At 43.0% G+C, this 16,453-nt stretch overlaps 1 protein-coding gene across 2 annotated transcripts in view; it reads left to right on the top strand.

Annotated features, from left to right (window-relative positions):
* Positions 1 to 16,453, top strand: part of SNX29 (sorting nexin 29) — a 181,904-nt gene that overhangs the window by 89,320 nt on the left and 76,131 nt on the right. The gene's annotated exons all lie outside the window — the stretch shown is intronic.

The raw sequence follows: 16,453 nt of genomic DNA, 5'->3' as shown, positions 1-16,453 counted from the left end.
GGTCAAGCTATTTTCCAAAGCGCCCAAAGGCCAGACAAGGAATAATGGGTGGGAACTCAACAAGGAGAGATTCAACCTGGAAATAAGGAGGAACTTTCTGACAGTGAGAGCAATCATCCCATGGAACAGAAGTTGCCTTCGGAAGTTGTGGGAACTTCATCACTTTTCAAGAAGAGACTGGACTGCCGTCTGTCAGAAATGGTGTAGGCAGGGTCTGCTTGGGCGGGAGGAGGGGAGGAGGTTGGACTAAATGACCTACAAGGTCCCTTCCGACTCTGTTCTGCAAATAGAACAGAACTCTGTTCTGTTCTGTTTTAATTCACAGTTCTGCAAAAAGTACCAGGGGCATCTGTGATTCTGAGAAAGGAGAAATGTTTCATCCCCCTGTTAGTTTCTGGTCTAGGTTAACAGCAAAGAAAAGAAAGAAAAGAGGGGGTGAAACAGCTCCCTTGTAGCTTTTAACAACATAATTAACATATAAATTAAATAATAGAGGTGTGAGAATGCAACCTTATCCAATGCCTGGAGTGATGAAAATAGGATCTGTTAACTGTTCACTGATCCCATCCCCCACCCCCCACCCCGATTTTGCATTTAAGTACAAATCCCTTAAAAAAAAGGCCTCAACAGGAATAATGTTGTCCCTTAAAAAACTCAAAAAACAAAACAAAACCCCACTCCACAGATCTACAGAGCTTGAATAAAACAGTTTTGTCAGCAAACAACACTTTCTGAGTCCTTGTACTGCAACTCCCATTATCCCAAGCCGGGGTGGCTATTGAAGAATCAAAAAGACAGCATGCAGGAATAAAGGGCAGGATTTTATTTATTTACTTGTTTATTTATTTACATCCTGCCTTTATTGTATTTATAAATATCTTTAAGGCGGCAACCATATCTAAGACTCTTTCCTCCTACTATTTTTCCGTACAACAACCCTGTGAGATCAGGTGGGCTCAGAGAAAAGGTTTGGCCCAAAGTCACCCAGTTGGCTTTCATGCCTAAGGCAGGACTAGAACTCACTGTCTCCTAGTGATTGGCCCAAAGTCACCCAGGCAACTTTCATGCCTAAGGCAGGACTAGAACTCACTGTCTCCTAGTGATTAGCCCAAAGTCACCCAGCTGGCTTTCATGCTTAAGGCAGGACTAGAACTCACTGTCTCCTAGTGATTGGCCCAAAGTCACCCAGGCAACTTTCATGCCTAAGGCAGGACTAGAACTCACAGTCTCCTGCTGATTAGCCCAAAGTCACCCAGGCAACTTCCATGCCTAAGGCAGGACTAGAACTCACAGTCTCCTGGTGATTAGCCCAAAGTCACCCAGGCAACTTTCATGCCTAAGGCAGGACTAGAACTCACAGTCTCCTGGTGATTAGCCCACAGTCACCCAGCTGGCTTTCATGCCTAAGGCAGGACTAGAACTCACAGTCTCCTGGTGATTAGCCCAAAGTCACCCAGGCAACTTTCATGCCTAAGGCAGGACTAGAACTCACAGTCTCCTGGTGATTAGCCCAAAGTCACCCAGCTGGCTTTCATGCCTAAGGCAGGACTAGAACTCACAGTCTCCTGGTGATTAGCCCAAAGTCACCCAGCCGGCTTTCATGGCTAAAGTGGGAATAGAACTCCCAGTCTCCAGCTTTCTAGCCCGTTGCCTTAATCTCTAGACCAAACTGGGTGGATATTTGCGTGAGCTCTTAATTGGTCCTCTCTTTTGATGTCAGGAAGGAGCTTGTCCCCATTTTTGTGACATCCCCCCCCCCCACCTCCAGCAAGCCAGCTTGTCTCAGATATGCAATGTAGGGGTCTAAAGATTTTAAAATACGGTTTTGCAATCCGTGGTATAAACATAACTTGGCACGTGATCTGGTTCTCAGAACCAACTCCGGCACCAAAGATGTATAAAAGCAAAATAATAGCGGTATTGCTATTGGTGAACGATGGGGACGTTTGCATTATGTAATTGTTTATTTCTAAAAGTCCTTGAAAATCACTGCAGATGAGCCTAGCTTTTTTTCCCCCCCTGCCCAGATTCCTGTTTATCATTTGCAGACGTTAAATAATGAGAGCTCTTTGTGAAATAATCAGCTTTAAGCACCGTTAAGTCATGGAGGTGAAGCCCAGAGAACTTAGAATGAAGAAAAACATAGGCTAAAAAATACTGGACTAAAATCCACACATGGTTGGAAAAAAATAAAAAAAAACCCACATAGACTTTAAACCAGAGATTTTTTTTATTAGGGATTGTGCCAGAAACATATAATAGAGAATTGAGATATTTGATTGTGAATGTTTTAACAGCAGCTAGAATTGTGTTTGCTAAAAACTGAAAAATGAGAAAACACCAACCCAAGATGAAGTTATTAGGAAAATCATGGAATGTGCTGAAATGAGCAAATTGGCATTTGAAATTAGAGAACAAGAAGATAAACAATATTATAAGATATGGGATTTATTTTATCAATGGCTAGATAATAAAACAGGGAAATGAAATATGAAATATGAAATGAATGCTATAATATAATATTTGAAAATAATTTTTATGAAATGATAAAGCCATCGTTAAATAAATGACAAATGAGGATGCTTATTAATCAGATTATATGAGAAACTAGATAATTAGTAAACATGGGGATGAAGCACAAAAGACTTGTAACCGAGCGACACACTGTTTGCAATTGTAATGGATGATGGATTTATGTTTTATATTTTGTTTAAAAATAAAAAAAAATTCAAAAAAAAGAAAAGAAAAGAAAAGAAAAACATATGAAACTCAAGAAGGAGAATCAAAGTTGAGCCTGAACTGGTCACCCTTCCTAGTCTTCTTGTCTAGGAGGCACTTAACGGTCATCCTGGATGAGTTTCCCTTCGGCCTGTGTGTAAAGATTGTTCCGAAAGGGGCTCCAAAGTGTAATTTGGTAGGCTTCCATATGGACTAGAAACTTGAACATCCTGCTTTAGGATGAAGTATTCTCCATAGAACATAGAATCATAGAGTTGGAAGGGGCCTTGGAGGACATCTAGTCCAACCCACTGGTCGAGCAGGAGACTCTGTGACATTTCAGACAAATGGTTGACCAGCGTTTGTTTGAAAGCCTCCAGTGATGCCTCCGTTTTCATTTTGCTTTTTTTAAAAAAAACAAACAAACTGATGGGGAGCAAAAATTCACAAGAAAAATAACCCTCTTGTAGATGGGACTTTAATTATTATTATTTTTTTCCAGTGGATGAAAGCCACAATATGTTGACATCCTGGCTTGCTCTGAGAACATTATGTAGAAAGTTAGCACCCACCCCTCTCCTAGAAGAATGACATATTTTGAGAAATATTAAAAAAGGCAGGATAAAATACTTCCCCTAAAAGAAATATTAATCGTAAGGGAGACAGAAACTCAGAGCCCCAGCTCCCTGCCCCAAGCAGATACAATACAATTCTTTTTTGGCCAGGTGTGATTGGACACCCAAGGAATTTGTCTTTGGTGCATACGCTCTTGGTGTACATAATAGAAAAGATACGTTCATCAAGAATCATAAGGTACAACACTTAATGATAGTCATAGGGTACAAATAAGCAATCGAATCATACTAGGAAACAATATAAATCATAAGGATACGGTAACAAGTTACAGTCATGCAGTCATAAGTGGGAGGAGATGGGTGATAGGAACGATGAGAAGATTAATAGTAATAGTAATGCAGCCTTAGTGAATAGTTTGACAGTGTTGTAGGAATTATTTGTTTAGCAGAGTGATGGCGTTATGGAAAAAAACGTTCTTGTGTCTAGTTGTTCTGGTGTGCAGTGTTCTATAGCGTCGTTTTGAGGGTAGGAGTTGAAACCATTTATGTCCAGGATGCGAGGGGGTCTGTAAATATTTTCCCAGCCCTCTTTTTGACTCGTGCAGTATATAGGTCCTCTACTAAGCAGAGGCCAGCTTTTAGAAATGCAGATTTAGTAATCCATTACTCCCTGCAGCAAGGTCTGAACAAAGATAGGATTAACCCACTACCAGCAGAACTCACCACAGTGAACAACTCCTAAGGACATTGCATCACCCTCCAAACTTCAACCAAACGTGACTCAGACAACCTACAGATCCAGCTATGACCTCTAAAACAGCCAATAGAATACATGTTCTTGCACAGGAACAGGAAGCTCAAGTTCAAAGCCCCAAGAGAAGGTATTAAAAACCCTTCACTCTCAACTCCATGTGGTCAGCTGCCCAGCATCCATGTGGTTCTGCTTCATTAAACCATCTTCCCAATCAGCCCCCATGTTTCCAGTGTCTTTCTCCCGGCTTGGAATTGAACCAGATGGATATTTCTTCCAACAATTTGATGGGATAAAATGAACACACAGTACAGGAAAAAGGGTATAGGTTTGATCCCAAATCTGTTGTGTCCCGTCAGTAGCCTGTGCAGCTAGTAGCTGATTCCGACAGCAAGGAGGCTGGTGTGGTGCTGCACCAGCAGCCTATGCAGCTGGCACTTGAGTCAGAAAATGAGGAGGCTGGAGAAGATGTGGTGCCAGAGGCGGGGATTCAGCCAGGGCCTTCAGAACCTCCAGAAGCTCCCATAAGTGAAGAGGACGAAGAGGAGGAGCCTCTTCTCGATGCACGGGCACGCAGAGCTGTCAAAAGGTAGGAGTGGCTCCTCAGGAGGAGGTCTCCTCGAGAGTAAGGCTTGGGGCTAATTGGCCACTCCCTTAGCCTATTTAAGGAAGGACGACGACTGAGGCAATTTGCAGGGAACAACTTCATTCACTCTCCTTCGCGTCTTGATCTTAGTTCTCTGCAAATTGCTTCTGGGCTTTCTGCCAACCATAGTAAGGTTACGATTATTTATTCTTTGGATTCTTGCAGGCTGTTAAGAAAGCTAATTAACCGCCTTTGTTTGAAAAAAACCTGATTTAATTTAGTAAACTAAGGTTTGTACAGACTTTGTGTGTGCTGCGTTCTTTGGCGTCCGTAGCTGGCCCAGAACAAAATCTGGTAAAATTCAGACACTCCTGAATCCAGATTGTATGGATTTGGATGTTCCCTGCAGCCTCAATCATATTTGGAACCCCTCTAACTAGTTGACTGTGACTAGCTGCTAAATTACAAATTTACGGGGCAAAGATAAACCTTAAGGTTTACCAACAATAGGGCAGCAAAAACGTATTTGTGCTAAGCTACCCAAACATATCCTGCAAACCTTTGGCTAATGTTTGTTGAAAATCTACGTTGTTGTTGATTATGGCAAGCCTCCCAGATTTGGTTGGGCATCAACATCAACAGTGAATAAATAAAAATAAAACAAGAATACATCTTATCATGGGTTTTTGTTTTGCTTAACGGCTGAAGTCACTGAGCCAAAATATCCAGCGAATGAAAAGAGAACATTTTCAAGTCCCTATCGAAACTTTTTCCCTAGTTTGGCTAAAGCAGGGGCCGGAATTATTGGAGAGCACTTTTAATGTCTTTTAATTTTCCCTGCTGTGGTTGAACTGCCAGATTTTTAAAAGATTAATTTATTTTTTATCGGTGCATCTTTTATTGCTTGGAAATAGCCCTGTAATTCGCATTGCTGTGTTTTATTGTTCTTTGAAATCTAGCGCCGTCGTTTAGATGTAAATTGTCGTCGGATTACTACCATTACCGTTTTCACCCCCCATAGATATCCGTATATTTTATTCTGTGGGTATCTTGGCTTCTTTGTGTGTAGCTCATTAGGGGAATTGGCTGGTCCCTGCTGTTAAGCAGAGAAGGAACAGGCGAAGCTTGATGTGAAATGAGACTGGAATCTAAGCCAGAGGAGCCAGCACAAGGGACAGGTGATAAACCTCAGCCATCTTCGGTCTTCTGACGTGGAAAATAAACAAGGGGAAAAACAGTGTCTTGAAGCATTCCGCTTCTTATTAATCGGGATATTATCCGTAACGTTAGTTGCCTCTCGTCTGCTTTCCTACAAGTGGATTGGTAAGGATTAAGCTAAATCAGACTTTCCTAGCTCAAGTCATACTTGACTTCCGCGGCTAAGAATTGGAGATTCTGTTTTGAAAGTTAGAAGGCAAAGAGTTTCTCTGGCACTGAGCGGGAGTGATGATGCTCCCACGGAGGGGAGCTGGCGCGATGGATTACGGTGAAGCGGCAATTGCCCAGGAAGAAGAGGACATTATGGAATGTGCGTGAGAGATTCTGGTGTGTGTGAGTGTGTGTGAGAGATAAGAGACAGCCCAGCCCAGAGACAGATAGGAAGAGAGTCTGGAGAGCCACTCCCTAGAATCTCCCAAGGTACGGTATACAGTATCGATTAGAATGTGAGTAACATAGATTGATACCGGCAAGATTCTGTCTATTTGTCTGTCTACAAATGGAGAACTGAATGCTGGTTGAATTGCTCTTTGGACTTAGCCTGACTACTGACCAACTCTGATCCTTCTTACATGGCCCTTTGATTTTAAGATTGTTTAATAGATTGCCAACAAAGGCACCCTCCATCATCCTATTATTTATCCATTATTGATGCTGCATCAGTCAGCATTTCCTTCCTTCCTTCCTTCCTTCCTTCCTTCCTTCCTTCCTTCCTTCCTTCCTTCCTTCCTCCCTTCCTCCATTCTCCTTCCTTCCTTCCTCCCTTCCTCCATTCTCTTTCCTCCATTCTCCTTCCTCCCTTCCTTCCTCCATTCTCCTTCCTTCCTTCCTTCCTCTCTCCCTCCCTCCATTCTCCTCCCTCCCTCCCTTCCTCCCTCCCTCCATTCTCCTTCCTTCCTTCCTCCCTCCCTTTTCCATTCTCTTTCCTTCCTTCCTCCCTCCCTCCCTCCCTCCATTCTCCTTCCTTCCTTCCTTCCTCCCTCCTTCTCTGCTCCTTCCTTCCTCTCTCCCTCCCTCCATTCTCCTCCCTCCCTCCCTCCCTCCATTCTCCTTCCTTCCTTCCTCCCTCCCTTTTCCATTCTCCTTCCTTCCTCCCTCCCTCCCTCCCTCCATTCTCCTTCCCTCCCTCCCTCCATTCTCCCTCCTTCCTTCCTTCCTCCCTCCCTCCCTCCCTTCCTTTCTTCTCAACCTACTTGTCTGCCCACTCTTGTCCCAACACAGATGGGCTATGCCTCTTGAAAAATGTTCTCACCCCAAAAGGAGGAAATACTCAGAATCTTCAGTCCTTACACCAGCGAGGAGGCTCTCTGGATTGTCTTCCACAATGCCAGTGTCCTAGGAACCAAATCCGCCCCACACACCGAGTTTCACTTGCCAATTCCTTGTCATGAAGATAAATGAGGGATGAGACAAAATGATGAAGGGCAGAGAAGGGCCAGTTGCAAAGGATGGGCTCTTTGGGACCAGAGGTCTGTATCATAATTTGCGAGGCAGTTCTGTAGTAGACATGGGATAGAGGTGACATCTAGCTGGACAAGGAGCTTGCCTTCTCTACCCGTAATGTAATTTGCTCTGTTGTTGCTGCTTAGTAACTGTGTCAGGTGAGGTGGTTATTATTAAGCAAGTATAGCCTTGAAGCTTTGAAAAAATCAAGAAACCACAGAGAGAGGATTTTATTACAAATCAAATTTCAACAAGAAATCAGAGCGAGTTTTGAAGTAGCGATTAAGATACTGGCCTAGAAACCAGGAGACAATGAGTTCTAGTCTTGCCTTAGGCCAGCTGGGTGATTTTGGGCCAATCGTTGGAAGATCATGAGTTCTAGTCCCGTTTTAGCCATGAAAGCTAACTGGATGATTTAGGGCCTATCATCAGGAGACTGTGAGTTCTATCTAGAACCTCCTTAAGCAGGAAAACTGGTTGGGCGACTTTGTGCCAATCATCAGGTGAATTCTAGTCCTGCCTTATATATGAAAATCAGCTGGGTGTCTTTGGACTGGTCTTTCTCTCTCAGCTCAACCCACCTCACAGGTTGTTGTGGGAAAAATAGGCGGATGAAAAGAATAGAATGAATAGAATAGAATAACAGAGTCGGAAGGGACCTTGGAGGTCTTCTAGTCCAACCCCCTGCTTAGGCAGGAAACCCTACACCACTTCAGACAAATGGTTATCCAACATCTTAAAAACTTCCAGTGTTGGAGCATTCACAACTTCTGGAGGCAAGTTGTTCCACTGATTCATTGTTCTTCCTACTGTCAGGAAATTTCTCCTTAGTTCTAGATTGCTTCTCTCCTTGATTAGTTTCCACCCATTGCTTCTTGTCCTGCCTTCATGTGCTTTGGAGAATAGCTTGACTCCCTCTTCTTTGGGGCAGCCCCTGAGATATCAGAAGACTGCTATCTTGTCACCCCAGTCCTTCTTTTCATTAAACTAGATGTACCCAGTTCCTGCAACCGTTCTTCATATGTTTTAGCCTCCAGTCCCCTAAATCCTCTTTGTTGCTCTTCTCTGCACTCTTTCTAGAGTCTCCACATCTTTTTTTACATCATTGTGACCAAAACTGAATGCAGGATTCCAAGTGTGCCCTTACCAAGGCCTTATAAAGTGATATTAACATTTCACGTAATCTTGATTCTATCCCTTTGTTTATGCAGCCTAGAACTGTGTTGGCTTTTTTGGCAGCTGCTGCAACACGGCTGGCTCATATTTAAATGGTTGTCCACTAGACTCCAAGATCCCTCTCACAGTTACTACCCTTGAGTAGTAACTGTGCATCTGTACTACTATGCATCTTCGCTGCCTTGAGTCACTTATAAAGTAATAAAGGCAGCATGAAAAGAATCAAATCAATCAATAAAGCTGTTTGAGAGAGATTTCTGAAGGCCGTCACAGAAAGCCGTAAGAGAGCTGAGAAATATATCAGCAACTGGAAAGACGGTGGCAGAAGAATAGTTGTTTGCTACAACTGTTCACCTGTCCTGGGCATGTGCCGATTTCTCAGAAATGATGTATTTAATCAAGGTATTTAACCACTATGGCTTGTTTTCTTCAATCTCTCTGTAGCGTGAGTAAGACCAATTATTGCAATATAATGAGGCCAGTAAAACAAGATGGCTCGTTTGGCTGCTGAGTGCTAAACATTGGTTTAAGCAGGGCCAGGCTTTGTAGAAGGATACTTATTTTTCTTGGTGAAAGTCAAAAAAGTTCAATTCTATCATTTTTTTTTTTTTACAGCAAAGAATCAGGTAGTAAATGAAGGAAAAGATGATGATGATGATTTTTTTTTTTTTTTTTTTGCAAGACTCCCAGGAGCTGCTGCTGAATGAGAAAAGACAACAGTGGATTAACTAGACAAATAGGCCATGTTTTATTTGCCCTTTACAGCCTCAAGAGTTCCAGACCATGCTTCTAATAGAAAAAATGATGCAATTAGAAGACATTAGTATTACAAATGATGGATTTGCACAGTGGACAGGCCCATCCTGCGGTTTGCATTTTTGGCTTTGCATAATGTTCAGACTTCAGTCTGTGAATACACAATATTTTGCTTTACGAATTAAAGTCCCCCGTATGTTGCTGGTTTGCCAACTGTAGGAGAAGTGGAGGCAGAGCTGGGGGAAGGCGGAGTACAATGAGCCATCAGCCTAGAGATGTTACGTTCTCACGAGTGGGAGGAAATTTATCCTTAGTGTTCTGACCCTTAAAAAGCAGAGTTTGGTCCCGACAAAAACCTCTTTTATTTACATGACTGTGAATTACTTTCATTCACAGCCAGCAAGGCCTGTCCAAACAGTTTTTCAAAGGAATATTTATCAACACACCTTATCTCGCTTGGCAAGCTGCCACGTAACTTGTTTCCAAACGCAGTACAAGGCAAAACTTGGCACAGAGTCTTTTAAAGTCACGAACAGAACTTTCCACTCTTGAAACAACCGAAGGAATTGTTTCCTGCAAAAGCCCCCTCCCTGTTCGCTCCGCTTTTGTTTCCTATGGGAGGGGCCAATCTTCTCCAAGGTGTGGCTTTACTCGCAAGGTGACCCTGCTTTCTGAGTTGTTCTTGTCTTCTGGCAGCTCTGCGCATGCGCAAACTGGGAACAGGCTCCAGCTGCTCCTCTGCCTCGCTGCTGTCTATCTCCCTCTCTGCCTCTGACGCAGAGCCTTTGTCCAAGCTTTCCCCAGCTCCCAGGACTGGCCCATGTTCCTCCCCAACCTCCTCACTGTCTGACTCTGCTTCCAGCTCTGCTGGCAGGCCACAACACTTAGTTCTAGGTTGGTTCTCTCCTTGATCGGTTTCCATCCATTTGTCAGACTCCGGTGCTATCTCAAAATTAAATGAATTTCCTAACTGCCAATCTTTAAGGAAATCTTTCTTTAATTGAGCTCAGCCACCAGATCATGACTCCGTGCGGACGAGACTGACCTTTTGCCTCCCAATCCCTCCCTTTCCGATCCCCAAATCTCTGCTTCTCATTGGCTGTCTTCCAAGTCATTCTTCAGACTCCTTTTCCTTGTCATTTCCCAGGAATGTGCCCCCTCCCCTCATTTCCACGACAACCGTGCTTCAAAGGGACTTAGCAGGCAAAAGTCTCAGAGTTTATCTTTCACTCTCCTCTGCTCCCTCTATGCCAGCGTTGCAACGCTGACACCATTGCTTCTTCGTTCTGCCTTTCAGATGCTTTGGAGAAGAGTCTGACTTCTTCTTTGTGGCAACCCCTCAAATACTGGAAGACTTCTATCACGTCCCCCCTTCTCTTTCTTAGACTAGACCAGTGATGGCGAACCGTTTCAGCATCGAGTGCCGAAACCAGAACACGGGTTCATGTGTGTGCATGTGCACCAGTGGTGGATTGCCCTCGGTTCGCACCGGTTCTATAGAACCGGTAGTAAAACCAGCGGGAGGTCCCTCCCACCGACCCCGATGTCACCAAAATGCTTCTGCGCATGCGCAGAAGAGCGCACGCGCGCGGCCCTCCTGCAAACCAGTAGTAAAGGTAAGTAGAACCCACCCCTGATGTGCATGCACCAGTGCACCGGAAACCCGAAGACCAGCTGGCAAGCACACACATGCCTGTTTTTGACCATTTGGGGGGCTGTTTTCAGGCTGTTTTTCTGGCCATTTTCAGGCTAGTTTTCGGCTGGTTTTGGTCCGAAAAGCAACCCGAAAACGGCCTGGAAAATGTTTTTTGGCTGTTTTTCAAGCCATTTTCTGGAGCTCCAGCGCCCGCAGAGACTAGCTGGCCAGCACGCATGTGCGCACCAGAAACCAGAGGAGCATCTGGCGACAGCACACGTGTCCACAAAGAGGGCTCTGTGTGCCACCTCTGGCACATCATCGGACTAGACTTTACCCAGTTCCTAGAAAACGTCCTTCGTATGTTTTAGTTGCCTTTTTTTCTCTCCTAATCAGGTTTTTAAATCCTGTCTTTTTTCCCCCCCCTTTTTTTTTAAACGTACTCCACTACTGAGAAAATCATAGTGCTGGTGAATCACGGAGTTCAGTGTTGCATATTAAGCCATAACCTGTTGTTAAGTAATTAAGGATCCCAATACACTGTAATTTAATTTTTAAGAGACGGTAGAAATATTTATTCATTTCTCATGTAAGGCACTCAGGGTTTTACCTGGTTGTGGGTTGTTGTTTTTTTTTTTTTTTAAAGGCAAACCAAAAAAGAATGAGCATCCTTTTAAAACTATGCTTTTTAAAAAAAAAAAAAAAAAAAGAGCTTAGCCTTGGACCTTTAGCCCAATAAAATTAAATATTAGTACATTTCTTTTATCTCGGAGAATAAAGTAGCTGAGATCATCTTCATGACTTCCAACAGAAATTACTGATTCTAAGGGAAGATATTTCAGGTTGCAGCTCTGTGCTTGCTGACCTGAGAATCAGTCCCATTGTGTTCAATGAGACAACTCTGCATAAATTTAAAGTTGCAACATATTTAATAGCTGACTTACTTGGAAAATACTGAGCACGGGTTGGAGCTAGGAAGAATAGAATTAGAATTAGAATTAGAATTAGAATTAGAATTAGAATGGAATGGAATAGAATAGAATAGAATAGAATAGAATAGAATAGAATAGAATAGAATAGAATAGAATAGAATAGAATAGAATAGAATAGAATGACAGAGTTGGAAGGGACCTTGGAGGTCTTCTAGTCCAACCCCCTGCTTTAGGCAGGAAACCCTACACCACTTCAGACAAATGGTTATCCAACCTCTTCTTAAAAACTTCCAGTGTTGGAGCATTCACAACTTCTGGAGGCAAGTTGTTCCGCTGATTAATTGTTCTGACTGTCAGGAAATTCCTCCTTAGTTCTAAGTTGCTTCTCTCCTTCATGAATTTCCACCCGTTGCTTCCTGTCCTGCCCTCAGGTGCTTTGGAGAATAGCTTGACTCCCTCTTCTTTGGGGCAGCCCCTGAGATATTGGAAGACTGCTATCATGTCTCCCCTGGTCTTTCTTTTCATAAGACTAGACTTATCCAGTTCCAGCAACCGTTCTTCATATGTTTGAGCCTCCAGTTCCCTAATCCTCTTTGTTGCTCTTCTCTGCACTCTTTCTAGAGTCTCAATATCTTTCTTTATATTGTGGTGACCAAAACTGGATGCAATATTCCAAGTGTGGTCTTAGCAAGGGTTTAGAAAGCACCATTAACACTGTGATCTTGATTCTATCCCTCTGTTAATGCAGCCTAGAACTGTGTTGGCTTTTTTGGTTGCTGCCGCACACTGCTGGCGCATATGTAAGTGATTGTCCACTAGGACTCCAAGATCCCTCTCGTAGTTACTGCTATTGAGTCAGGTTTCACCTAATCTGTACCTTCTCAGTGACCGGAAATCTTTTAGGGACTTTTTGCAGAAAAAAAAAATGAATTTGTGGTTTCTGGGTTTGATTAGAAAGGCTTGAATATGGAAAGAAAGGGATTATGAAGTAATCCTAGAGAGAGAGGTAGGGGTGAAATCCAGCAGGTTCTGACAGGTTCTGGAGAACCGGTAGCGGAAATTTTGAGTAGTTCGGAGAACCGGCAAATATCACCTCTGGCTGGCCCCAGAGTGGGGTGGAATGGGGATTTTGCAGTATCCTTCTGGAGTAGGGAGGGAATGAGGATTTTTCAGTATCCTTCCCTGGAGTGGGGAGGGAATGGAGATTTTGCAATATCCTTCCTCTGGAGTGGGGAGGGAATGGGGATTTTGCAGTATCCTTTCCCCAGGAGTGGGGTGGAATGGGGATTTTGCAGTATCCTTCTGGAGTAGGGAGGGAATGAGGATTTTTCAGTATCCTTCCCTGGAGTGGGGAGGGAATGGAGATTTTGCAATATCCTTCCTCTGGAGTGGGGAGGGAATGGGGATTTTGCAGTATCCTTTCCCCAGGAGTGGGGAGGGAATGGAGATTTTGCAGTATCCTTCCCCTGCCACACCCACCAAGCCACACCATGCCCCCAAGCCACGCCCACAGAACCGGTAGTAAAAAAAAATGGATTTCACCACTGGAAAGAGGATAAAATAGAAATGCATTTATATTTTTTTTTCTTCGATTTCTATTCACTGATTTCTTTTCCCTTCCTTTTTCTTTAAATTTACATTATTTTTTTCCCTTTGTTAGAACCTTCTTTACTAAAAAAGATTAATTGGAAAATTATGTAGGAACATGACTTCAACTGGAATTAGCTTAGCAACAAGGACACTGACATATTAAAAAAAAATACAAAGATGTTTCACAATTTAGGAAGAGAGTAATAATGTTGGCTCAGGTAATAATGTTTATAATTGACAAACATAAGCATGAATTATGAAGTGATAATTAGATTTTTTTAAAAAGGAAGAAAGAACATATATAGGAAACAAATTGGCCCTTTGAAATGGAAAGCTCCTTCCTTCAGATTTTATAGGCAATTAGTTTTATAAATCTTGGCAGAGAAATGCAATTTGATAGGCGAATGGTATGTGAGCATACTGCTCTAGCTTGTTGAAACGTGAAATAGATGATGTTTTAGTAAAACAAGGAAGGAAATGCCCTCCCTGCTACAAGAAGTAATTTGAAATAAATATTAGGCTTCTAAAACCTGAGGAGACACAAACCCTAAACACCAGACACTAAAAAAACAAATAAATCTCTAACTCTGGCCACCGATAAGCTAATGGCTTACCGGTAGCTAAAACAATTACTTTAGCGGTTTTTTAAAATATTCAGAGCAATAGGTCACATTTCACTTTTAAAAAGGGGATAGATAGCTGTAAAAAAACAGAAGGAAAGTATTAATAATGAAGAAACGTAGCCCTTAGAAAGTTCCAGTTGGTTAAGTTTGCAATAAATCTAAAGAAAGCTGAAACATTACGGATTAACGGAGTTGGAAGGGACCTTGTAGGTCATCTAGTCCAACCCCACCACCACCAGGCCCAAGCAGGAGATCCTACACCATGTCTGACAGATGGTAGTCCAGTCTCTTCTTGAAAGCTTCCAGGGATGGAGCTCCCACAACTTCTGAAGGCAACTTCTGTTCCATTGGTTGATTGTTCTCACTGTCAGAAAATTCCTCTGTATTTCCAGGTTGAATCTCTCCTTGTTCGGTTTCCATCCATTATTCCTTGTCTGGCCTTCAGGTGCTTTGGAAAATAGCTTGACCCCTCTCCTCTCTGTGGCAGCCCCTCAAATATTGGAAGACTGCTATCCTGTCTCCCCTGGTCCTTCTCTTCACTAGACTAACCAGGCCAGTTCCTGCAACCGTTCGTCGTATGTTTTAGCCTCCAGTCCCCTCATCACCCTGCTTGCTCTTCTCTGCCGTTTTTAGTTTCTAGTTCTTTGAAGTTCTCCAGGTGGAATGTGGATTCTGACAAGGACTGGTTCAACCCAACGGAAGACAAAAGGCTGTACAAAAAATTGAACTTCTGGAACTTGAAAACTCATAATAACACACACACAAAAAAACCCCATAGTACTGAATATGAAATTGAGCATTAGCACAATCCTGCTCCAGAGTATTATGGGATGCTATGAAATGTTACATAGTGCATATAAAGCTGATGCGGAACGTGTGTGCCTTATCACAGATGACTCTAATGATGCTAACCAACGAAAGAACTCATTCCAATCCAAACCCAATATAGTAGTGGCCAAAATTGTGGAAACCTTTTGGGGAAAGTGTATTTTTGAGGTTTAATGGCTAATAACACCACTTTTGGGGGGAAGTTTCAAGATCATCCTATTCCACTGCTGGAAAGGCCTGGGAATAGCCCAGACCTTCACCCAATTGAAAATCTATGGAGCCGACTAAAGAAATTTGCTAGTCGGAAGCGACCCAGCAATAAAACCCAGTTAAATGACTAAGTGAGCCTGGGTCACAACAAGGCTGCCTCTCCGCATATCTCTGTTCTTCTGGGACAAAGTCGACTTTTTAAAAAAAAAATCCATCCTCGTGGGACCCAGGTGGTTGAGAAAATGATTTATAAGCCTTCAGATACGAAAGATTGAAAGCCACGGCGTGAGAGTGCAAGAATCTTTCAGAACAAGCCACATTCATCCATAATAATTTGGAGTAGCTTTGGGCAACCGGGCTCTGTCAAAGAGTTGCCGAAAACCTCAACCCTGCGCATGGATTTGACTGCACGTGCAACCACGTTTAACCTTTCGGCTTAACTGCGTTGCCCACGCCAGTGTTGTGTTGCAGACTTCCTTGTTTCTCCCCCCCCCCCCCCGGAAGAGAATCGTATTTCTGAATCTGCCGAGTTATTGCGGAGATCTGTTTTGTTCAGGCTCCAAAATTAATAGCACAGACATTTGTGACGGTTGCATTTAGCAATCGGGGAATTTAAGCTGTCAAGTGAAGAGAAATTTGGGAGCACTTATACTTAACCATAAAATAATGATTTCCTGAATCTCAACAGTCCCTATAGTAAAAAAAACCAAACAAATAAATCAAAACCCCAAATCACTAGTAATTTGAAGTAAATTAAAGCAGATTTCTTCCATCATCAACTGCTAATTTAGGGTGTGCTTTGAATGTTTAGCCTGCTTGGTATCTATCAATGGATTAATGATTGTCAGTATTTCAATCAATCAATCAATCAGAATAGAGCTGGAAGGGATCTTGGAGGCCTTCTAGTCCAACCCCTTGCTTAAGCAGGAGACCCTATGCCCGTGATGGCGAACCTATGGCACGCATGCCACAGGTGTCATGCGTAGCCATATCGGTGGGCACACGAGCTCAGCTCCAATGCGCATGCTCAAGCAAAGAGGACAACTCAGGAGTACCGCCAAGAGATGATTGGCTCCTCCCATACGGCTTAAAACAGACCAGCAACGGTGTTTGGGCTTTGCCAGAAAACAACGTTGATAGCTTCGTCTTCTTCTTCGTCTACCTCTTGTATTTATTTTTGTATCTGTGACTTCTGAACGTTTGCCAAGAAAGGCCTTTGGCAATTTGCCTAATTGGACCAAGGTTTGCGATAGGACTGAGGAATTTGTGTTGGGAGGAATTTGCTTTAATTTAGTTGAACGACGCTGGGAATGAAGTAATTCTCAGCTGTTTGAATAAAGTTTGTTTGTTTTTTCATTGACTGTTTTTCCTATTACTTACTTGGGCCTGGGTCACAACAACGTGTTTGATT

The sequence above is a fragment of the Pantherophis guttatus genome, chromosome 14 (genome assembly GCF_059756535.1).
Source record: "Pantherophis guttatus breed Tessera chromosome 14, ASM5975653v1, whole genome shotgun sequence".
In the NCBI taxonomy this organism is placed as follows: domain Eukaryota; kingdom Metazoa; phylum Chordata; class Lepidosauria; order Squamata; family Colubridae; genus Pantherophis; species Pantherophis guttatus.
The sequence above is the reverse complement of the archived record's forward strand: the minus strand, read 5'-3'. Positions and strand labels throughout refer to the sequence as shown.